Source organism: Camelus ferus, chromosome 11 (genome assembly GCF_009834535.1).
Source record: "Camelus ferus isolate YT-003-E chromosome 11, BCGSAC_Cfer_1.0, whole genome shotgun sequence".
NCBI lineage: Eukaryota > Metazoa > Chordata > Mammalia > Artiodactyla > Camelidae > Camelus > Camelus ferus.
Window position 1 is genome coordinate 63,262,626 of NC_045706.1, and position 24,719 is coordinate 63,287,344.

At 39.5% G+C, this 24,719-nt stretch overlaps 1 non-coding gene across 1 annotated transcript; it reads right to left on the reverse strand.

Moving 5' to 3' along the window:
• Nucleotides 1–9,180: 9,180 nt before the first annotated feature.
• TRNAD-AUC lies at nt 9,181–9,253 on the reverse strand. Its single transcript has one exon. It is a non-coding gene; the product is annotated as a tRNA-Asp (tRNA).
• Nucleotides 9,254–24,719: the final 15,466 nt, after the last annotated feature.

Consider the following 24,719-nt stretch of genomic DNA (forward strand, 5'->3'; position numbering starts at 1 on the left):
AAATGACAGCTGAAAAACTGGGTGATGTCTAAAGTTCAGAAATCTTCCAACCCTGCTTATGGAAGCATGGCATTCCCTTATGAAAGCTGTTGGTGCTGGTGTGTGTGTGTGTGTGTGTGTGTGCATGCACACATTTTGTTTTCTCTGGGCTTATAACATTTCCTCTGGGTACCCTGTGTGAAAAGCAGGAATCAGCAAGATCAGATACCATTTCCCTTCCGCATATGTTAAACAGACTTGATTCCTTCTCTGAGGCTGTGTCCTTTCTCCCTTGCTTAGAGGGAAATGTCTCAGATTGAGTGTTCCTCTGTTGATGTAAGCTATAAACGGAATGTAAATGAGGAGGTGAATCTTGGTTTGGGTGTATTAACTTATTTGCATAACCACTATCAATTAAAAACTTAAAATATTTCCCAGATGTTCTTCTGTGATCATATTACAAGACAGCAATTTAAAATCGCCCCAAGGCCAACATCCTAAGCAAAAGCAACTAATCTAAGAAATACAGAGTAACACTTCCTGGAAACACATGCAACATGCTAGATATGGAGAGGCCTGGAGCACACATAGACTAGCGGGTAATTAGGAAGATTGCCCATTGGGAACCTGAGGGATATTAGGCTGCAGTTTATGTTCATCAAATTTAGACACCTGGTTTGATAACAGTTATGTGGTTTCCTTCGTCTTGATATTTGCTACAGGCAAATATTTCTGCATAATTTGGACCATGTTTTTCTTATGGTTACCTGATCCATCAATTCCCTGTGAGCATCACTCGTTGTGCCCACTTGCTATAGTACGTGTTATAAGAAAGAACAAATCTGATTCCATATGAGATCTGTTCCTTTAACTCTAACCCTGTGCTCTGTTTCCTGTGCTTAGTCATGCTGGTTCTGCACCTTTTGTACAAGAATGAGCCTGAAATAGACAGGATAGTTGATTCTCAAAGGCTCTGACCTTTAAGAGTATAACACTTTTTCATTCATACAGAGATAAAAAGTTGCAGAATAGAGAATAACATTTGTCTTGTTGGAGGTTTACAGGAACATCATGACCTGACCTATGTGGACAGCTGCAAGAACAAAGGATTCCGACACCAAGAAGTTTGCAATAACCAACCACACTACCTCCCCTTTTGAGAAGATGGTTCTGCAGGACATTAGACCCCCATCTTCTCAGCCTGCTGGCTTTCTAGATAAAAGCCATTATTCCTTGCCCCAACACCTAGTCCCCCAGTTTATTGGCCTGTTGTGCAGTGAGCACAGTGAGTTTGGACTCGGTAACATGGGGACCTAAAAGTGGGCCCTGAAACTGCACCATGAGGACTCTGGAATAACAGGATGGGAGATCAGTATAAAAAAATAAATCAGTGGCTGCCAGGGATTGAGGATGGGGAGAATGAATGGGCAGAGCACAGAGGATTTTTAGGGCAATGAAAACACTCTGTATGATATTATCATGATGCATACATGTCCTTATGCATCTTTCCAGACTCATAAAATATGTAACACCAAGAGTAAATCCTATTTAAAGAATGAACTTTGGGTGATCATGATGTATCAATGTAGGTTCATCCATCAAAACAAAGGTACTTCTCTGGAAGGAGATGTTGATAATGGGGGAGGCTATGCATGTGTGGGGATTTGTATAGGTGGGAAATCTCCATTTTTCTCTCAGTTTTACTATGAACCAGTAGCTGCTTTAAAACCAATAAATACTTCTTAAAATGTTCGTGAACCCCTAGTTTTATCAGTTTCAGCTACTGGAGGACCATGAATTTGTCCTCTCCTTGAGCCTCCCCAAGGTCTCAGGCACCACCCACTGAAAGGCCATCATTTGGATGTTTAACCAGCCATTACTCTGTGACTGCCAGTTTCTTGCCTTTCCCATAAATCCCCAAACTTAATCCCCATCAGGGATGCATTTATTATCCACAGTCTTCTCCCCTCCTTGTTCTGGTTCATGCCAACCTTTCCACCTTACATTATTCCATTACCCTAAACAGTAAACTTGCCATCTTGCCTAGTTGGAATGTTTTCTGTCCAGGTCTCCATCGGACAGCTTCTTCTGTGATTATGTCTTCAGAAAGTTCTCTCTTAATGCTCTCTTTACCCCCACATCCCACCTCCAGCTGCTCTATGTTACGTTAAGCTAGTTTATTGTCTTCATAGACTTCATCTCTCTCAGACTTAAGATGTTGCTTTTTTGCTTATTTATTGCCTTCCCCCTTTCCTCTTTTGAAACATAAATTCTTCCAGGGCAAGGATGTTCATCTGCATTGTTCCTGCTATATCCTTGTGTCTTGTACAGCCTTGGCATGCAGCATTTGTTGGCTGATTGGATAAATACATGAACAGATGAATGAGTGACTTCAAGGATAGGTGTATCCTGGGCTCCAAATGACTGACTTGTAAAGACTTTTCATTTAAAATATAAAATTATTAATAAACACGGTATAACATCATATTGAGTTTAAACAAAACTGTATTCCATGGAGTTAAGCACTGTTACAGTTTGGATTGTAGCTTTACAGATTTCTAATGCATATTCAGTCATTCTATCTGTCGGCCTGTCTGTCTATCTATATATCCATCTATCTATCTCCTATCTATATACTACGTATACTTCTCTACAGTTTGCTCTTTGAAAAAAACATACTTCTGAATAAAACATTGTTACACAGTCCATAAGAAAGTTGAGGGTTACACAGATTTACAGCCATGAACCCTAAATTTAAGAATCTCTGAATGGACAAAATCTCCCACAGACTAAGTACCATAGAAACAATAACATGTCAATGGCCCAGGATGCCAGTCCTAGCAAATGTTGGTCTGGTCATTTTCTGAATAGCTGCCAGACTATGGCACTTTTGCAGCTTTGCACAACTTGTGTTTTCTCACAGTCTAACCTGTACGCCAAGGGTCTGAGTACTCCTGAAATGTAGCTGACCTAATGCAAATAAAAGAAAACAAAAATGAAGTGAGCTCAAACTAAACTGAGGACAGCAATGATGTCATAATGTTCATAGTTTCAGTTTTTGGTGAGGCCACTGCAAGTGTGAACTTGATGTTGCGATAATATTTTCCAAGAATGAGTAGAAGAACCTTGAAAATATTATGCTAAGTTAAATAAGCCCAGTCACAAAAATCAGTAATACTGTGTGAAGTGAGGTACCTACAGCAGTCAGATTCGTGGAGACAGAAAGTTGAACGGTGGTTTCCCAGGGGCTGAAAGGAAGGAGCGAAGGGGAGTTGTTTAATGAGTGTGCAGTTTCAGTTTTGAAAGATGAAAAAAGTTTTGGAGATTTGTATGCCAGTGATGTGAATGTACTTAACACTACTGAACTGTGCACTTAACAATGGCTAAGATGGTAAATGTTATGTTATGTATGTTTGACCACAATGAAAAAGTGTTTTCATTAAAACAAAAAGAGTAAGTGGAAGAGAAAGAAATATTCTTCACACATTATGCTTCCCTGTATTTTACTTTCCCATAATTAGGATGACCTTATCTCCCAGTTTGCTTAGGACAGTCCTGGTTCACTCTCATCCTTGTGCCGTCATTCTGAGGCCTCCCATTCATTCTTAAAAACGTTGTGGGTGATAATTATTATGCTTATCTTATCCAATATGCCTTTGATAGCAGAGGACAGCCAGAGAACTGAAAACAAAAAAGCTGACATCTACATTCATTCATTTAGTCCATCATTCACTCACATCAAAAGGACCTCTGTACCTTCGACCTGCTATCACATTGGTCCCTACATTTGTGGGGTCTGTGGCTGTCTTCCCAGATAGACTGTGGGTTCCTTAAGGATGGGACTTATACTTAATTCATCTAGTGTCTCTAGATCCCAGCCCAATGCCTGACGCTCATGATGTTCCCGGCAGATGTTGGCTGAATTGCAAGATGCTCTGATTTCAGGTGAAAGACAGCAGTAAAGGGGACTGGCTGAATCCTCAAAACAGTCTTTCTTCTGTGCCCTTGGGGGTGGTCCTGCAGGGTCTCCTTGGCTGGGTAGACAGATTCCCAAGCGGAGGGCAAGGGCCTCAGCTAAAGTTTCTCTCTCACATGTTGCCCACTTTCAAGTGTCTTGCCTAGGGTCTTTCTACTTCCCAATAACTAACTTACTCCCTTTCTTTCTTTCTTTCTTTCTTTCTTTCTTTCTTTCTTTCTTTCTTTCTTTCTTTCTTTCTTCCTTCCTTCCTTCCTTCCTTCCTTCCTTCCTTCCTTCCTTCCTTCCTTCCTTCTTTCCTTCCTTCCATGTCCATCTAATGTAAGTTATTTATTTATAAAGTCAAGCTTTAAAATTCTGCTGCAGTGGCTCAGCAAGTTGGGCTAATTCTCTCAGCTCAGCGGCAGGCTTTGCAAATCTGGTCTTGGTTTCCTCTTTCAAAGCAACTGCTGTCCTCAAGGTGAGTTTCAGCCAGTCACATCTTCAAATGCCATGCATTTGACTCCAAGCGTGGGGTTGAATTACACTCCTTGCTTGAGTTTTGTTTGGCTCTTCTCTGATCTCTACTGACCTGTGGTCATTTAGGGGCTTGGAGATGGTACATCTATCTTCCAAGTCGCTGAAGAGCTCTGAGTGCAGAAAAGGTTACAGCTTAATGTGCTCCACTCCCCATTTCTACAATTTCCTCCTTTTCCTCCTCCTCCTCCTCTGTCTCAGCACACTGGATATGGGGGCCTAAGACCCCAGTGTAGTGGGAGGAGAGGCCTGGACAGGAGTGCTAAGTAAATGTTAATGAATTGGTGGGTTCAGACTGGAATGTCTTCTAGGGATTTCAAGCTTGTTTTCATAAATTAAGTCCCACATCTGGATGGCATTTGGATTAAGACCCATCAAGAGCTTCCCACTTACCCTTGCTCACTCTTTCCCCGTGTGCATCGTTTTTATTAGTCTTTTCCGAACAACTTTGATTTCATTATCCTCTCTAGTATAATTTATTTTCTGTTTTATTACTTTCTGTTCTTATTATTTTCTTCCTTATACAAATCTTCCTAACTTCTTAACATGGATCTTAGTTCATTAATTTACAACTTTCTGGGACTTTTTTTCCCCCTAGTAATCAGATTTGTTAGCGTCCTTTTTTTTTTTTTTTTTTTTGACACAGTGCCATGGGTATGTCTTGTGTATAATTGGCTGATGACTTGAAGATAAGAAAATTAACCCCTGGTCTCAAAAGTGTTCTATTTGAGGAAGGAGATAAGACAGAGCATGTTAAGTGTTCGATTAATAATGCAGTAAAACAAACTATATAATTTCAGTTCCGAGGGGTGGAAGGGGGACTGAAGTCAGACCCTGAAAGAAAGGCTGGACCTGGAGTGGCTCAGAGGAAGACCAGCAGGGACAATTCCATAAGCCCACCACGATCTGGGGAAAGACCACTCCCAAGACAAGGAGTCTGTGAGGCAAAAGGCCAGAAGGAGCCAGGACCACAGGGCAGAGGGTTCGGGGCATGCTGACATCCAAGAGTATCATCTGTGTACAGTGAGGCATCCTTGAAATGTCTCAGCTGAAACACCATGAACAGGTTGAGGTTAGAGTTACATGGTGTGACCTGGAAACCCTAGAAGCAGCGGAGCTGGAGGAGGGAGGAACTGTGGGCAAGACCACAAGTAAAATGACGACAAGAGAATTTTGCCACCTAAGCTTCTGGCAGTGGGAGGGGCAGAGGGCACGAGCACGTTCCATTTGTGGGTCTCCTCCAAGTCAGGCACAGATAGGCCCGTTTAACATAGAGCATCTTCTTGACAAATTGATGAATCCAACTTTAGACGGGAGCTGAAGGTGAGGACTTGCTGGAGCTGTGGGGCCAAACCAGGCAGCACCCTTGGCTTCCGGGAAGCCTGTGCTTCTTCTAGCAATGCCACCTCCTCTTGAGGCCGTCAGGCAGCAGCAGAACGTTGGGGGCAAGCAAGTAATGTAGTTGGGGCCCACGTGCCTGGTGGGGTTGGACTTCCTCCTCACATGTGCTTCCTGTCCTGGATGACCCTCAAGCAGGTGGGTACCATCCCCATGAAAGCAGATCCCAGGAGCAGTGTCCAAGGGTCACATCATGACCCACAGCCTTCCCTCTTCCACGGAAAACTTCTTACATGCCAGGCCTGGGAGAGAAGCATGGGGCACAGTGTCCTTTCCCTATGTTCCACCGCACAGACTCTGCATGGACCTTTAACTGCAAGGGGCCTAAAGGTCAATTCCTGTGAAGGGGGCTCAGATTCAGCATCTCCCTACCTATATCTGGGCAGGTGCATGTTATCTAAGGAGAGAACAGCGCCCTCTTGTGCCAAAGGGGGAGATTCCAGGATCCAGTCCTCTGAGAAAGAGGACCTGGAGTGAACCTTCAGATCCAGCCCATCCTTTACATAGCTGACCCTCAGCCCTCAAGCAGGCTGGACCTCATCTCATTCACATCTGTGCCAGGGGCTCCCACCTCTGAGCCTGGGCCCTTTCAGAAGGTCTCTGGTCCCAAGGAAATGATGGCTCTTTCCAGGTCAGAAATGTTCAGGAAACCATCCACAGAGAAGGCACCTGCCTGCATCTCCCACAAACAACACCCATGGCCCCTAATTTCCTCATCAAGCAAGCCCTGAGCTTTCCCCACATATCACTGCCTGCCCTAGTATTCACTCCAGCCCCCAGAGCTCATCTCTGCCAAAGTCAGAATTTCTCTTAAGCCAGCCCAGGCATCTTGCCAGGAATTCATTCATTCATTCATTCATTCACTCGCTCACAAGGAATATATTCCCTTTGCACTGAACTCCACAGAGAGAACTGCTATCTGAAATCATTAACTCTGCTTCTTCCTTACACATCAAGCCCACCCCCAGAGCCTCTTTGATTCAGTAGCAGACATTCCCCAGCCAGAACCAAGCCTGTGGGTCTTCGTCACAGGGGTTCTCTCCAGCGCCCCACCTCTGCTTAGGAAGCTCTATGTTGTCTTTGGATCTTTTGAGCATCCCAGACCATCTTCCAGGTACAGTTGTCATGCCTTCTCCTAGTCAGTGCCTGAGCTTTAAGACCTTTTTGAAGGCCTTCCTGACTTGGGGAGCTAGAGAGCAATTAAAGATAAGTCAATATGACCTACTGTTCATATTATATATTCACCTTCTTGTTGTTGAGTTCCCTTTGACTGTTGTAGTATTTACTTTGCCTTAGAAATGAAATCTGCTCAGTCCTTGTGAAAGATGTTACTGGTGAGAGAACCCAGGTCCTTAGCCAGCATGTACTTTGCCTACAGCTCATTGGGCAGAATGTTGCTTTGGTGGATCTGAACAAGGCAGCTTGCGCAGCCCAGGGAAGCTCCAAGCCAGCATGAGCATCTGGGTTGATTCTTGGAAACTGGGTTCTTCCAAGGTCACCCAGACAATGATTTTCCAAACCAGGACCAGAACTCAAAAGAACTCTGTTTCAGGGTTCAGACTCCACAAGTGACCCTAATGATTCAACTGTTTGGTGAGGCTTTGGGGATACTATTCTGAATATAATTTTCAAGACCCTATATCTGAATATAATTTTCAAGATCATGCTGAGCCTGATCATCCAGAAAGTATGGAAGATTTAATTTAATGTGGTTGATCCGATGGACTGCCCTGGAAGTTTGCCTTTTCAAGACAAAAAAACTGAGTGAATAAAACTCCTGTTAGCTGAGGGTTTCTAGGTACCAAGTGTTCCCCTTTCTGGTGTAGTCTAGAAGTTAAAAGTGTCCGTCTGTTTCTAACTGTGCATTGGTCCAGCATCACCCTAAGACAGGTGGGCAGACCTGCCCATTCATCCACTGACAACCTGTGCAATCACAGACCAATAGTGCAAGCACGGGGCAGGCAGTGGAGGCTCAAGTCACACTGTCCAGGCCTGGTTCCAGCCCCATCGCTCCTGGGTATGTGACCTTGGGGACGTCATCTAACTCTCTAAGCCTGAGTTTCTCCTTTGAAAATCTGGGAAACATTAGCGCCTGATTCATAAGATTGTTGCAATAACTGAATAAGATAACATGCCTCACCTGCAGTGAGTGCTCAGGAAGTACCAGCTCTTCCTTGTCCTCTCCTCCCAGCATCTCTCCACCTTCACCCCACCTCCTCCTCCTCCTTACTTCTTTCTTCTTCCATCTTCCTATTCCCCCTCTTTCTTAATGCTAATCTAAATAGTAAATACACATCCTCTTACAATGAAGATTCTTTTCCATTGGCCATAGGAAAGCCACAGTGTGTGAGCCAAGAAGTGGTGGGCATAGGAAATGTGATCATTTTTATCTTTTTTTGTATATATATAAATACATATATTTATTTATTTATTTATTGAAGTATAGTCAGTTTACAATGTGTCAGTTTCTGGTGTATAGCATAATGTTTCAGTCATACATGAACACATATATATTTGTTTTCATATTCTTTTACTATAAGATATTGAATATAGTTCCCTGTGCTATACTGTATAAACTTGTTTACCTATTTTATATATATTAGTTAGCATCTGCAAGTCTTGAACTCCCAATTTATCCCTTCTGACTCCCTTCCCCTCCTGGTAACCATACGTTTGGTTTCTATGTCTGTAAATCTGTTTCTGTTTTGTAAATAAGTTCCTTTGTCTTTTTTGTTTTTAGATTCCACATGTAAGTGATATCATATGGTATTTTTCTTTCTCTTTCTGGCTTACTTCACTTAGAATGATAGTCTCCAGGTCCATCCATGTTGCTGCAAATGGCATTACTTTTATTATTTTTATGGCTGAGTAGTATTCCATTGTATAAATATATCATAACTTGTTTATCCAGTCATCTCTTGATGGACATTTAGGTTGTTTCCATGTCTTGGCTATTGTAAATAGTGCTTCTGTGAATATTGAGGTGCATGTATCTTTTTGAATTAAGGTTCCCTCTGGATATATACCCAGGAGTGGGATTGCTGGATCATATGGTAAGTCTATTTTCAGTCTTCTGAGGAATCTCCATACCATTTCACATAACATCTGCAGCAAACAACATTCCCACCAAAAGTGTAGGAGGGTTCCCTTTTCTCCACGGCCTCTCCAGCATTTATCGTTTGTGAACTTTTTGATTTTTTTTACACCTTATTTTTATTTTATTTTTTTGATGGGGTGGTAATTAAGTTTGTTTGTTTGTTTGTTTGTTTGTTTGTTTATTTATTTATTTATTTATTTATTTATTTATTTAGAGAAGGTACTGAAGATTGAACCCAGGACCTCATGCATGATAAGCATGCACTCTACCACTTGAGCTATACCTTCTTCTATTTCTTATCTTAACCCATCCATTGGAGCCACCTTACTGCTCAAGACACTCTTAGGCCAGGCTTCAGATTTTACATCCTTTCTAAAATGTAGGTACCAGAACTAAAGCATCTAGACATGTCTATCTAGAGAAGAAAAGATCACACCATCACCCACCTGCCCAGGACCTACGCTAGGTTTCCTGTAGAGTAGCCCCAGATAGTATGCTTTGGAGGGGTCACAAGATCACTGGTTGACTCATACTGAGTTTTTTGAAAAACCTATGCAATAATACAGTTTATCCCAAAATACCGAGTAGATGAGATCAAGGTGGCAGGGGTCAAGTTGTGCTAGCAAACCGCCTACATGGCAGGGGGAAGGTCAAAAGCAGTCCCTATGGCAAATATTTGCCTGATTTGGGCTGTTACTTCAAATCTTGCTTTGTTTATCTGGAGATCACGTAGCCTTTCAAGTTCCCATTTGACTAGCAGCTGGAGGCCCAGGAGACCACACAGCTTGGCAGACGTGAGGAATCTGGGCGGAGACACATTAGTTAGAGTGTGGGAGTGGATTCCCCAGAGCCAGGGTCTTGGAGAGAAGCAGGCAAACCACCTTTGGGACCCCATCCTTCTCTGCCCAGTCCCTGGTGAACAGCCCCGCCTTTGCCCACTGTGATCTCACTGCAGTTGCCTGCTCCCCAGCAAGGCCATGTTATTGACCACCTGTAGGAAAGCAGGGCCCAAAATGATTTTGCTGTTCAGTGGGCACAGTTTTCTGAGTCAGCGTCACCATTAGAACAACATTTTGCAATATTTCTGGCTGGGACAAAGATGTGGCCTTGACTGCATTTGCCATGTGCTTTAAGTTCTGGTACTTATTAACTCCAGGCCTGAATGTTACCTCCTGACCATAGGAGACGCTGCCCACAGCCTGCAGAACTACTGTAAAACTTCTGAGAAGTACCACAATTTTGTCTGGTGGCAGTGAGATCCTCAAGATAGCTCCACTCTTGACAGAGTAGTCTTTCTAAGGAATGTGGGGAACATGAAGGGAAGGCAGGAGGGGAAACAAGTAGCAACTTGACCTTGACTGATGTAAAGCTCAGTTTTGTTGTTAATAACTTGGGGATAATAACACAGATGCTATATAAAGACTTGTAATGGTTGATATAGCTCATCTCTATATACAGCATCCAGCATATGGCGGGTAAGAGATAACCATAACCTTGCCCCCTAAAGAGTTGTCTATTCTGAGCTTACCAGCCCAACAGAACCCAGATCTACCAGCTCAGATAAAGACAGTGAGTTACACTTAAGGGACAAGGACAATGAAGAGGGAACAGGTGTTGGGATGAACCTCTCACTAGCAATGGGTCTGAGGATGGGGAGGGTCAGATTTCTAAATGGGATGACAGTGCCTGGTCCGTCTTTGACAGCAGGTGTTGAACATAACAAAGCAGAGTCAAAGCCAATCAAAATCAGAACCAACTTGGATCAGCACCATACCCGAACCCTGGAAGAAGAGCTGCTCCTGTCCTGGTCCCAGGATCCTTGCACGCATTCTCAAGGTCCCTTTCCAACACAGGGATTTGTGGGTTTCAAGACTCCCTGCCCACTGACAAGGCTGAGTCAACAGGAATAACACTGTGCTAAGCCTCCTCAACCTCAGTGACAGCTTTGAATTAATTCAGTTCTTCTTTTCTTTCTTCCTTTGTTTTAATCACTTTAAATCTGTGTAGGAGTAACCATCATGGAAGCCAAATAAATCATCACTGGATAATATTTCTCATTAAATCCTTTGCACTTAGTTCTGTGTTTTCACTTATTTTTTATGTCATTGTTTAGAAAAATGAGACTAACTGAGGCTGTTAGGCTGTCAAATTAAATGTGGTTCTGTTTGTAATGAGCTCACATGTTTTACGAACTTTATTATTTTCTAATTTCAATCAGAACTTGCCATAGAACAAATGAAGCCTGGGGGTTAGTGTTTGCTGGGCTGAAAATGCTGTGATTGGCATACAATCTTATCTACTGCCCTTCTTTCCTCTTTAATTGGTGCTCACTCTCAGATGAACCCCAGCCAGTTATGACTGTGAAGTATTTTAGATGCTTATGATTTTAGATGTGTTGTGTTTATGCTGAAAATGTCCTAATCATTTTGACATACTTCCCCTTCTAGTACATATTCTGTATTGTTACTCTTATAAATAAATTAGAGTGCACAAGGAAATAGACAACATTTTTTTAAATTTTATTTTTTATTGAAGTGTAGTTGATCTACAATGTTAGTTTCAGGTGTACAGCAAAACAATTCAGTTATATATACATATATATGTGTATATATATATATATATATATATATATATATATATATATATATATATATACACACACACATATTTTCAGGCTCTTTTATTGTAGCTTATTACAAGAGATTGAATATAGTTCCCTGTGCTCTATAGTAGGTCCTTGTTGTTTATCTATTTTATATATAGTAGTGTGTATCTGTTAATCCTAAACTCCTAATTTACTTCCTCCCCCGACTTCCCCTTTGGTAACCATAGATTGTTTTCAATGTCCAATAATCTATGTCTGGTTTATAAATAAAACTTGTATTTTTTTTTAAAGGTTCCACATATAAGTGATATTGTATTATATTTGTCTTTCTCTGTCTGATTTACTTCACTTAATATGATAATCTCTAGGTCCATCTATGTTGCTGAAAATGGCATTATTTCATTCCTTTTATATCCCATTTTGTATATATGCCACCTCTTTATCCATTCATCTGTCAATGTCTTGGCTATTGTAAACAGTGCTGCTGTGAACATTGGGGTGCATGTGTCTTTTTGAATTAGAGTTTTCTCCAGATATATGCCCAGGAATGGGGTTGCTGGATCATACGGTAAGCCTATTTTCAATATTCTTAAGGAACCTCCATACTGTCCTCCATAGTGGCTACACCAATTTACATTCCCACCAACAGTGTAGGAGGGTTCCTTTTTCTGAAATAGATGAAATTTTATTTTTCTGTATTCACACCTTTGTTATTAGCCTTCCAGAATAAGAAAATACTCAGGAAAATTAATAATACATAACATTTAGGTGCTAGGTACTGTAAGAAATACTTATAGATGTTAAATCCTTTGAATTTTCATAGCAATGAAGGAGGTATTTTTATTTTTCCAATTGCACAGATGGCAAAGCTGATAATGAAGTTAAGAAACATCCAAGTTCACAAGTTGTAAATGACTGAATCAAGCCCCAGGGCCAAAGTCAGTTTCCAGATCCTTAAACACTTAAATCATTACAGATTAAGGACAATTTGACATTTTCAGCCATTGTTCCTTCAAATAACTTTCCTGAGCCTTCTCTCCTTCTCCTTCTGAGACCCCTATAAGGCAAGTATCATTACACTTGATATTGTCCCAAAGGTTCCTCAAGGTAACTTCACTGCTTACAATTCTTCTTTCATTTAGCTGCTGTCTGGGCGAGTCCCATTGTCTTGTCTTCCAGCTCACTGATTAATTCTTCCACCTCAGCCAGCCAGTTGTTGAGCCCCTGTAGTGTGTTGTGCTGCTCAGTTATAACTTCTGTTTGGTACTTTTTAGAATACTTTCTCTCTTGGTTGAAGTTCTCACTGTTCATCCATTCTCCTCCCAAGTTCAGTAAGCATGTTTATGATCATTACTTTGAACACTTTATGAGGTAGATAGATGGCTTATCTCTGTTTTGTTTTGTTTTGTTTTGTTTTTCTTTTGAAGTTTTATCTTCTTTCTATTGGAACAAAATTCTCTGTGTCCTCATTTTGCATAATTCTCTGTTTTTTTTTTTCCTATGTACTTGGTAAATCAGTTATCTCTCCCAGTCCTGGAGGTGTGACCATATTTAGGAGATGTCCCAAGGAATTCAGAGGCACAATCCCAACTGGCCACCAGAGCCAGCTGCTCCAGGGCTGTCCCCTATGTGGGCTGTGTGGACTCTCCTGTTGTGGCGAGGTGCTGGCTGTTGCTGCAGCATGCTAGTGGATGGGGCTGGCCCCTGGACTGACTTCAGGGCCCACCCACAGCTGCCACTGGTGCTGGTGGGCAAGGCTATTGCTCTGCCAGCTGTGAGGCCAGGTTCATGCAGGGATGGGCAGGACTCTTGGCAAGGCAAGCCCTCTGGTGCTAATAGGTTAGAAGGCAATTTCAAGATGGTACCTGCCAACACTGACATTAGCAAGGTAATGGCTCCCACCAGTGTCTCAGTCCCTGGGGAGCATCCCAAGTGGCTCTTGCCCCCATGGAAGCTGCTTCAAGATTAGTCAGTGGGTCCCCTTCACCTACAGTTCTTGCCTTTTTTTTAATCTGGTGTTTTTGTACTAGTTTCCAGGTTAAGTGAGAATGTATGTGGGCCCTTCAAGAGTGGATGTTCTATTCTCTGTAATTCTACACTTTTCCTAGACGTATTCCCACACTTTTCCTGGATGTATTCCCATTGGTTTTTGAAGCCAGATGTTCTGGGGGCTCATCTTTCCTGTGCTAGATCTAAGGGTTGGAATGCCTGATGTGAAGTCTGAGTCTCTCTCCTCTAAGGGAAAAGGTCCACACCTTTGTGATCCCTCGCGGCTGTGGACCACTGCTGCTTGGGTGTGGTTTTTCCCTTGGTGAGACCATACATCTGCCTCTCTTACCCGTCTTGGTGCTGCCTTTTGTAGAGTCTCCATTCATGTGGTTTTCAGGTCCCTTTCCAAGGGAATCATTTCCTATTTAGTTGTAGGTTTCTTTTGCCCTTGGAAGGAGGTGAGTTCAGAATTTCCCCATGCCTCCTCCGTGAGCCCTCTCTCTCCCTCCATTTACATTTTTTTAAATCTTATTTTAAAATTTATGTTTTTTGTTGGGGAGGAGGCAATTAAGCTTGTTTGTTTGTTTGTTTGTTTATTTTAATGGAGGTACTGGGGATTGAAACCAGGACCACGTGCATGCTAGGCATGCGCTCTACCACTGTGCTATACCGTCCCCTTCCCTCCATTTATTTTTAATCTATCCGTGTCTTTATATTTAAAATGGATTTCTTGTAGACAACATGTAGTTGGGTCATGTCTTTTGACTGACTGACGATCTCAGTTTTTTTAATTGGTGCATCTTAGATCACTGACATTCAAAACGATTACTGATAGAGTTGGGTTAATATCTGCTATATTTGTTACTGTTTTCAGTTTGTCATCCTTGTTCTTTGTTCCTATTTTTGTCTTCCATTCTTTTTTTGCCTTTTGAGTTTTTATTTGAGCACTTTATATTTCATTGTCTCTCATTTTTTAGCATATCAGTTATAGTTTTTTTTTTTTACTTTTTTTTAGTGGTTGCTTTAGAATTTGCAATACACATTTACAACTAATCCAAACTCAAGAAACACTGTACCTCTTTACAGGTAGTGCGAGCACCTGCATAATATATACCATATAGTAACAAAAAAATCATAATTCCTTCCTCCCATTCCTTGTATCATCTCTGTCATTCATTCACCTATGTATAAGCATACATAAGCATATACATATTATATATATGATATGTAAGCATATGTAATTGAACATATTGTTGCTACTGTTATTTTGAACTGTTATCTATTAGATTAATTAACAATGAGAAATTGTGAAATTGGTGAAGGTGGTCAAAAGGTACAAACTTCCAGCTCTAAATTAAATAAATAATGAGGATGCAATGTGTAGCAGGGTGACAATAGTTTACAGTCTTGTATTTTTTAAAAATGAGAAAATAGAAGTATTTGTTTTACCTTCACTGAAATTCTTCTTCAATGCTCTTTACTTAAGGTACATCTGAGTTCCTGACCTATGCTATTTTCTGACTTATGTTCTCTCTAAGGAACTTCTTTTAACTTTTCTTGCAAGATAGGTCTGCTGGCAACAAATTTCCTCAATTTTTGTTTGTCTGAAAAAGTATTTCACTTTTGAAGGATAATTTTGTAGAGTACAGAATTCTAGGTTGGTAGGATTTTCTCTCAACACTTCAAATATTCCATCCCACTCTCTTCTTGCAGGTGTGGTTTCCAAGGAGAAGTCAGCTATAATCTTAATCTTGATCTCTCTGTGGATAGGTGTTTTTCCCCCCTCTGGCTTCTTTCATGATATTTTTTTTTTTTTTGATTTTTGATTTTCTATAGTTTGAAAATGATATGCTTAGGTGTAATTTTTTGAGAATTTTTGCATTTATCCTGCTTGGTGTTCTATGATTTTGGTGTCTGCATTAATTTGGGGGAAGTCTCATTCATTATTATTTGCAATATTTTCTCTGTTCTTTTCTCTCTTTCTTCTCCTGATATTCCCCTTTACACATATGTTACACCTTTTATAGTTGACCCACAATCCTGAGGTATGCCATTCTGGTTTTCATTTTGTTTTGTTTCATTATTGTTCTTTGGTTTTTGTTTTCAAGTGTTCTATTGATAGATCCTCTAGCACAGAGATTCTTTCCTCAGCCATGTCAGTCTACTAACAAACCCATTAAAGGCAGTCTTCACTTCAGTTATAGTGATTTTGATCTCTAGCATTTCCTTTTGGTTCTTTTTTAGAATTTCCATCTCTCTGCTTACATTGTCCATCTATTCATGCTTAATGTCTACTTGATCCATTAGAGTCCTTAGCATATGAATCATGACTGTTTTAAATTTCTGATCTGTTAAGTCCAACGTCACTTCTATGCCTGGTTCCAGTGTTGGAGGAAGGGAGGCCTTCTATAGTCCTATGATTAGGTCTTTGTATTTCAGTGAGCCTGTGCCCCTGGACTGTGAACATCATCAAGTGTTTCTCAGTGTTTTTTTCACACCTTAGTGGGGACAGGATGGCCAGTGTAGGCTGGAGTTGGATGTCTATCTTCCCCAAGTCAGTTAGTCTTTGATAATACCCCATCAGGTTCAGCTCTGGTTGACCAGTTTCCCCTGAGGTCAGGCCTTGTCTGGAAGAGCAAAGAGCTCTGGTGTGTTCCAAAAATGGTTCCTTTTTCCTTTCTTCTGCTAAAAGCATGAGGAGACTTTTCTCTGATATTTTCTGTGGGAATCTGATCAAGCTCCTGGAGGTAAATCTCACAATGTTGGAGGAGGGGTGTCCTATGTCTGGGTCCTCCTGGAGTTTTGGCTCTCAAACTAGTCTGCACTGAGCCTCCAGCAATTCATCAAATTCAGCCCAGATTTTCCTGCCCCACCCCTGGTTCCCAAGGCAGTTGCCTTTTGTGAGTCACAGTTTGGTAAGCTGTGACTCTGTATTTGCCTGTATGTCTCTCCAATCCTAGGAGCAGTGGTTTGCCCTGTGTCTTTCCCTCTTGTATGGATCCAAGAAAAGTTGTTGATGTTTCAGTCTATTCAGCTTTTTTTTTTTTCTTTCTACTATTGATGTTGGCAAATACTTTGAGGGAAAACCACCAAGTGTTGAGCTTATTTTATGTGGTTTACTTCTCTCAGGGGTTTCTGCCACTTAATTCCTAGCTGTGTTGGTATCTCTTCAATGCCTTCAATAGCTATTTACTTTGCATTATATCTGGATTTTTAAATTTTTCTTGGCAGAAGTGTTGGTCTACTTCAAGCTATCCTATTTTGGTCAGACTTAGAAATCCCTTCAAACTTTTATTTTATGAGAGACAGAGTCACATACAGCCACAACTCTAGAAACAGGAAGATCTGTGATCCATTTTGGGGTCTGTCACTCACTAATTTTGAGAACTTGAGCCTTTTTCTTAACCTTTTAGTGACCAAATTTACAAAGTCATATGATTGTTGGAGCTGACATTTTAATGGAGAAAAAAATGACTAATAAGAATAAATATAAAAAATACAGATAAAATTCAAAAACAAATCCCTTTGGGGAGAGGGTATAGCTCAGTGGTAGAGCGCATGCCCAGCATGCACAAGGTTCAATCCCCGAAACTCCATTTAAAAAAAATTAAATAAATACACCTAATTACCTCTCCCCAACAACAACAACAAAAGATAAAACTCAAGAATAAATAAATATATGACAAAATATGATGAATGGTATGAAGCAATTACATTATATATCATTGCCATATAGGTATTGTGTAATGATACAGGAATGGATAGAATCTATTCTGGAAAGAGAATAAAGAAGAGAAGAGATTCCAAAGCAAAGTTCTGAGAAATTACATCAACATTTTAAAACTGGGTAGGGAAAGAGAGTTGAGAATAAATAGTAGGTGACAAATGGTGGAGATGTGGCATCACAGAAGGAGGGGAAGGAGAATGTTGCTCGAACAAAGGATAGACAGCTTTGTCAAACACTGCCATGACAGAAAGGAAGAGGGCAAAATATTGACCATTGAATTTGACAATGTAAAAATTGTTGGAAACTTTGACAGGAGCTATTTCAGTAGATTTTTGTGGACAAAACCAAAGAGGGATGAGTTGGAAAATGAATCATACTTTTTTTAAGGGGAGGGTGAGATAGACTGTGTAGCCACATTTTCAAGAAATTAAGCCTGGAAGAGAGGTCAGGAAGTGCAATTATATTTACAAAATGTTAACGAGTGTGTCTCAACCCTACACCTTTCCATCTCCTAAACTGTGGTGCTCCCCATCCTCAGTACTGGTTTTGTCTTTCCCTCATCTTTTTCAATGAGCCTTTCCTTTTGTTGCCCATTCATTTGTTTCTCTCTCTCCTTTCCTTTGCTTGGTGGTACAACCACTGTTATCTTGGTTTAGCCTTTTCAGTTTTGAACTGAAGTGGGCTTCTTTCTCATGTTTTTAAAAGATATTTCAGATTAGGGTTAATTTAGATAAATTAGTTGGTAATTAATACCTTGTCTTTCTTTAAACTTTTCAACATAGCCAACCATTTGTCCAAAACAGTATTGTCAAATTGCAGAGTTCCTAGAGCAGATTTAAAAGATCGATTGCCAGCAGAGCATCAGAGTAGAGGAGAAAACCCACAGGATTCTGAGCCAGAAAATCCTGAGTTCAAGTCCAAATTTTGTGTGTCAGCTTGAGCAGTCTGTTGATCTTAAATTTATAGATTTTATGGAGAGAGAGATTTATAGAGATTTATCCATATATAGGGAATATATTTAAACTATATAAATTTATACATAAAATCTATCATTTAAACATATCTTTAGTCATTTAACCTTTAATTATATATCTATATAGGTGTGTGCATGCCTATGTGTATATCAATATCTGTATTTGTATCCATCTCTCTTTGGAGATCTACTGAGTTGCCTCATATTCAAATATTGGCCATGCAATAAATAGTAGTTCCTTTTTTAGTTTTTTCTTATCACTTCATCTTTTTAACTAACCAACAGTACAGATTTTAAAGATATATTCTTTCTTCCTTTTCCACGTTTCTCTTATTGACAGTATCTCTTGCTATTGGCAATTCATTTCTCCCATCTTCTAGGCGTCATTCATCTCACTGCCATCAATTCAAAAATTTTATTTTTCAGCATCCTGAGTCACACAACAGACTATTTTTGACACTCATGTTCTCCTTTTATTTCATTTCTATCTCCTGAGGCTGCAGTTCTGAAGACTGTTTCTTTCTCTATCACTACTGCTAAAATTATGTCAATAGCCATTTTATAGAACCAGCCTTCTTTTCTCACACTCACCTTACTCTTATTTCTCCCCCCTAATTTCCATCCAACCTCTGCCAAATCACTCTGCATTTTCATGTTACCATCTGAATCCCTTGCTGCTCGGTCTGCATTTTTTATATTTAAAATATTCTGCCTTCTCTCAAGTCCTATCTTCCGGACTGGCTACATCATTTGTGAGGCCCATGAAAAAAATGGAAGTGGGAGCCTCTTGTTCAGAAAACAGGAAAAGGAATACAATTAAACATGAAAAACTGTATTCTTTAAAAATATTTTATTACTCATAGAATGTAATGAGGCAACAGTGACATTATTTAATCATGACATGACATGATCTGACATGACTTTAAAAGAACAGGGAAGCCTGCAGGCACTGCTCTCCTGAGGCCACAGCCACTGGCAACAACACTGCTGCTTTTAGTGCTGCCACTCCTGTTACCACTGACAATCTGGGCCCAGATCCCAGAAATAACAACTCACTTAGGGCCCTGCAATGTGCCACTCCACCTCAGGCCCACATGCAGGGCAGCCAGGCCAACTGCTGGGCCTGCAAGGTATCTGGTGTCTGCTGTCTGCAGTGCATACTGGCCTAGGCAGGTAAGCCCACGCCTGGTGCTTCCCTGCACATCTCCACTGCTCATGTGCATGCTCCAGGGTCACATCAGACTTCATCTACAAAATGTGTGTCCAAAGATGAAATTATTAAGCATTTCAAGATGGCCACAGAAGAACATTAAACAGAGTGTGGGGCCATTCTGAGAAGGGGGACCAGGTGACAGCTCTGCTTACATGTCCATGCCTGGGGTGTCTGTTCCATTGCTGTGGGTGACTCCCATAAGAGCAGGAGAGTTTAGGCAGGGCATGTCTAGGATGGACAGACCTCGCATACCTTACTTTCTTCCTGACTTTCAATCTAGAGTTAAGGGAGGCTCAGGTCTTATTTGTTCAAAGTTTATATGCCAGCATAGACTCTTCTTAAGCAATGTGACTAACTGAGTTTATATTATTCCTTTCCTGTACTTAAGTTTACTTACACGTAAAATGAGCATTCTTTTAGTTGTTGAAAGAGTGAGAAGTCATGAATGAGACCATCTTTACTCTCAAGGACCTCTAATTCCTCAATTAAATCCATACCTTTACAAATGTTGTTTTGATTCTTGTAGCTTTGCAATGTATTTTGAAGTCAGCTGTGTGATGCTTGTCTTTTTTTTTTTTTTCCTTAAGATTAAGATTAATCTAGCCATTTGTGGGGTTTTTGTAGTTCTATATGAATTGTAGAATTGCTTTTTTCTATTTATGTAAAAAATGCCATAGAATTTTAATAGGGATTGCATTGAATTTGTAAGATTACTTGGGGTAGAATGGAAATTTAAACAATATTAAATCTTGCAATCCATGAACATAGGATATCTTTCCATTTGTTTGTGTCATCTTTAATTTTTTGATCAATATTTTGTAGTTTTCAGTGTACAAGTCTTTCTTCTCCTTAGTTAAATTTATTCTTAAGTATTTTATTCTATTTGGTGCTCTGGTTAATAAGATTGTTTTCCTAATTTGCTTTTCATATCATTTGCTGTTAATATACAGAAACATGACTTCTGTATGTTGACTTTGTATCCTGCAACTTTACTGAATTTATTTACTAGTTCTAACAGGTTTAATTTTTTTAATGGCATCTTTAAGGTTTTCTATATATAAGATCATGTTATCTGCAAACAGTGACAATTTTATTTCTTCCTTTTCAAAGTGAATGCCTTATATTTCTTTCTTTCTCTCTTTCTTTCTTTCTCTCTTTCTTTCTTTCTCTCTTTCTTTCTTTCTTTCTTTCTTTCTTTCCTTCCTTCCTTCCTTCCTTCTTTCTTTTTCCTTCCTTCCTTCCTTCTTTCTTCTTCCTTCCTTCCTTCTTCTTCTTTCCTTCCTTCCTTCTTTCTTCTTCCTTCCTTCTTTCTTTTTTCTTCCTTCCTTCCTTTTTTCCTTTTTCTTCCTTCCTTCCTTCTTTCTTCTTCCTTCCTTCCTTCCTTCTTTCTTCTTCCTTCCTTCCTTCCTTCTTTCTTTCTCCTTCCTTCCTTCCTTCCTTCATTCTTTCTTTCCCCTTCCTTCCTTCCTTCCTGCCTTCCTTCCTTCCTCCTGCCTTCCTTCCTGCCTTCCTTCCTGCCTACCTTCCTTCCTTCCTTCCTTGTTCTGGCTAGGACCTCCAGTACCGTGTTGAGTAGAAGTGGCCAAAGAGGGCATATTTGTCTTCTTCCTGATCTTAAAGGAGAAGTTTTCAGTTTTTCACTATTGAGAATGATGCTAGCTGTGGGCTTTTCATATTTGGACTTTATAATTTTAAAATACTCTCCTATTCCTACTTTATTGAATGTTTTCATCATGAAAGGATGTTTGATTTAATCAGTTGCTTTTTCTGCATCTATTGAGATGATCACGTGATTTTTAAATTGTTTATTCTATTAATGTGATGCATCACATGAATAGATTTTCAAATGTTGAACTATCCTTGCATCCAAGGGATGAATCCCTCTTGGTCATTGTGTGTGATCCTTTTAAGGTAGTGTAAGATTTTGTTTGTGAGTATTTTGTTAAGGATTTTGGCATCTACATTTATCAGGGAAATTGGTTTGTAGTTTTGTGTGTGTGTGTGTGTGTGTGTGTGTGTGTGTGTGTGATGTCTTTGCCTGACTTTAGTTTCAGGGTAATGCTGGCCTCATAAAATGAGTTTGGAAGTGTTCCTACTATTTTTGGAATACTTTGAGAAGGATTGGAGTTAATTATTCTTTAAATGTTTGGTAGAATTTACCAGTGGAACCACCTGGTCCTGGGCTTTTCTCTGATGGGGGGGGGGGTTTGACTATAGATTCAATCTCCACACTAGTTATAGGTATGCTCAGATTTTCCATTTCTTCCTAAATTAGTCATAATAGGTTGTAATTTTCTAGGAATTTATCCATTTCTTCTAGGTTATCCATTTTATTGGCATATAATTGTTCACAGTGGTCCTTTATGATCCTTTTCATTTCTGTGGCATCAGTTACAATGTTTCCTATTTCATTTTGGAATGTATTAGAGTATCTTCTGGGAATTTTTTTATTAGCTGGTTTAGCTAAAGGTTTGCCAGTTTTATCTTTTCAAAAAACCAACTCTTGGCACTTCTATTGTTGTTGTTTGGACAGTTCCAATCATTTTATTGATACAGGAAATGAGACCAAAAGAGACACTTTAAAAAATTTTCAAATCACCATCATTAGGATTAAAGGAAATGCAAATTGTTTTCCTCTGTTTAGTGATCCCTTCATAATAGCATTTCAGTATAAACTATCTATCTATTATACATATATATGTATATGTGTTTACATTATATACATTTATATCTATATATACTTATAACACTATAAATATACATGTATGTACATAAGTGTTCTAACTCATTTTTTAGGACAAGCAACAATCAGAACAATATAGTTATAATCAGTAATCTTACCTCCTTAGACTCCTCAAAGGACTAAAAATAGACTTACCATATGACTCAGGAATCCCATTCCTGGGCATATATCCAGAGGGAACTCTAATTCAAAAAGTCACCTGCACCCCAATGTTCATAGCAGCACTATTTAAAATAGCCAAGAAAAGGAAACAACCTAAATGTCCATCGATAGATGACTGGATAAAGAAGTTGTTGTATATTTATACAATGAAATACTACTCAGCCATAAAAATGATAAAATAATGCCATTTTCAGCAACATGGATGGACCTAGAGATTGTCATTCTAAGTGAAGTAAGGCAGAAAGAGAAAGAAAAATACCATATATATATCACTCATATGTGGAATATAAAAATAATAATAATACACAAATGAACTTATATATAAAACAGAAACAGACTTAAAGACATAGAATAGAGACTTGTGGTTGCAAGGGGGCGGGGGGTGGGAAGGGATAAACTGGGAGTTCAAGATCTGTAGATATTGACTAGTATATATAAAATAGATAAACAAGTTTATACTATATAGCACAGGGAAATATATTCAATATCTTGTAGTAGCTCACAGTGAAAAAGAATATGAAAATGAATATATGTATGTTCATGTATGACTGAAGAATTGTACTGTATACCAGAAATTGAAACAACACTGTAAACTGACTATACCTCAATAAAAAAATTTTTTTTAAAAAATAATAATCTTACCTACTTAGAAAATATATAATACTTTTGAACTATTTATATCTTAATATATAATTTAAAATTACATACATCTTCTACAAAAACTAGCAACATTGTTTATCTTATATTGTCAACAATATAATTTACAAGAAAGAATTTCTTTGGTAACATACAGTTACTGATTTTCAGAATAGGTTTTTTAACACTTAAAAGTTCCCAAGTGATATTTACTAGTAAATCTATATATTTTTCTAAATGACCTTGGTTATGGTTTTCTTTTCTTTTATTGAGATACAGTTGGTGTACAATATTATGTAAGCTTCAGGTGTACAATGTAGTAACTCACAATTTTTGAAAGTTATATTCCATTTATAGTTATTATAATTTATTGGCTATATTCCCTGTGTTGTACTATACATCCTTGTAGGTTATTAATTTTATACATAGTTGTTTGTACCTCTTAATCTCTTACCTCTATCTTGCCCCTCCCTCCTTCCATCTCCCTACTGGTAACCACTAGTTTGTCCTCCATATCTGTGAGTCTGTTTCTTTTTGTTATAGTCACTAGTTTGTTTTAATTTTAGATTCCACATATAAATGATATCAAACAGTATTTATCTTTCTCTATCTGACTTGTTTCAGTTAGTATAATGCCCTCCAAGTCCATCTGTATTATTGCAAATGGCAAAATTTCACTCCTTTTTTATAGCTGGGGTAGTATTCCATTGTCTATTTAAACTGCACTGTCTATATCCATTCATATATTGATGGTCGCTTAGGTTGCTTTGTTTCCGTATCTTGGCTATTGTAAATAATGCTGCTTTGAACATTGAGGTGCATGTATCTTTTCAACTTAGTGTTTTCTTTCTTTCTTTCTTTTCTTTTGAATAAATACCTAGGAATGGAATTGCTCATATGGTAGTTCTATCTTTAGTTTTCTGAGAAACTTCCATACTGTTTTCCATAGTGGCTGCACCAATTTACATTCCCATCAACAGTGGATGAGGGTTCTCTTTTCTCCACATCCTCTCCAGCATTTGTTGTTTTGTTTTAACTGCAGAATATCTTCTACACACACAATTCTTCCAATATAAGCACTGGATTGTTTCTAGACTTGGATGCTTAATGCCCCCAAATGTTTTCCCTGTTTACCTCTTAAAGTAACCAGCACTTTGGAGTGTCCACTTAGGGACAGAGCTGTAGATTGAATAGAAGGCTCATCAGATTTGCAAAGGCCCACTGGAATGTTTCTCTGAAATGTCAGCCTCCAGCAAGACAAGGACTACCTGTGATGACTGGGAGCTTTCTGGTCCCCTGGCCCTCCATTCTGCAGGCAGTCTGCCAAGCTAAGGGTTTCTTTAAAAACTGGCAGAATCTCCCAAGGTTCTGTGTTTGGGCTTTGGGGGTCACTTTCTCACTGTAAACATCCAGGACTTGGTGTGTTCCCTGTCTGACTATGGGCCAAATCCTCTCCCCGGTGAGCAGTCAGCTGGGAGATCTGGTTCTGCTTGAAATGCAGATTCCTTGGGCTAAAAGTGATGTGCAGCAGCTTCTTGATTCCAGGGAGAATGGCAATTGCTTCTCACCCTGCCAGATGGCAAGCAGGATTCATTCTGCAAGCATTCATTGGGTGTAAAGAAAAGAGGATGTACTTTGGAATCACACTAACTCAGGATCCACCATCACTTATTCATTATAACTTTGGGTAAAACTGTCAGCTACT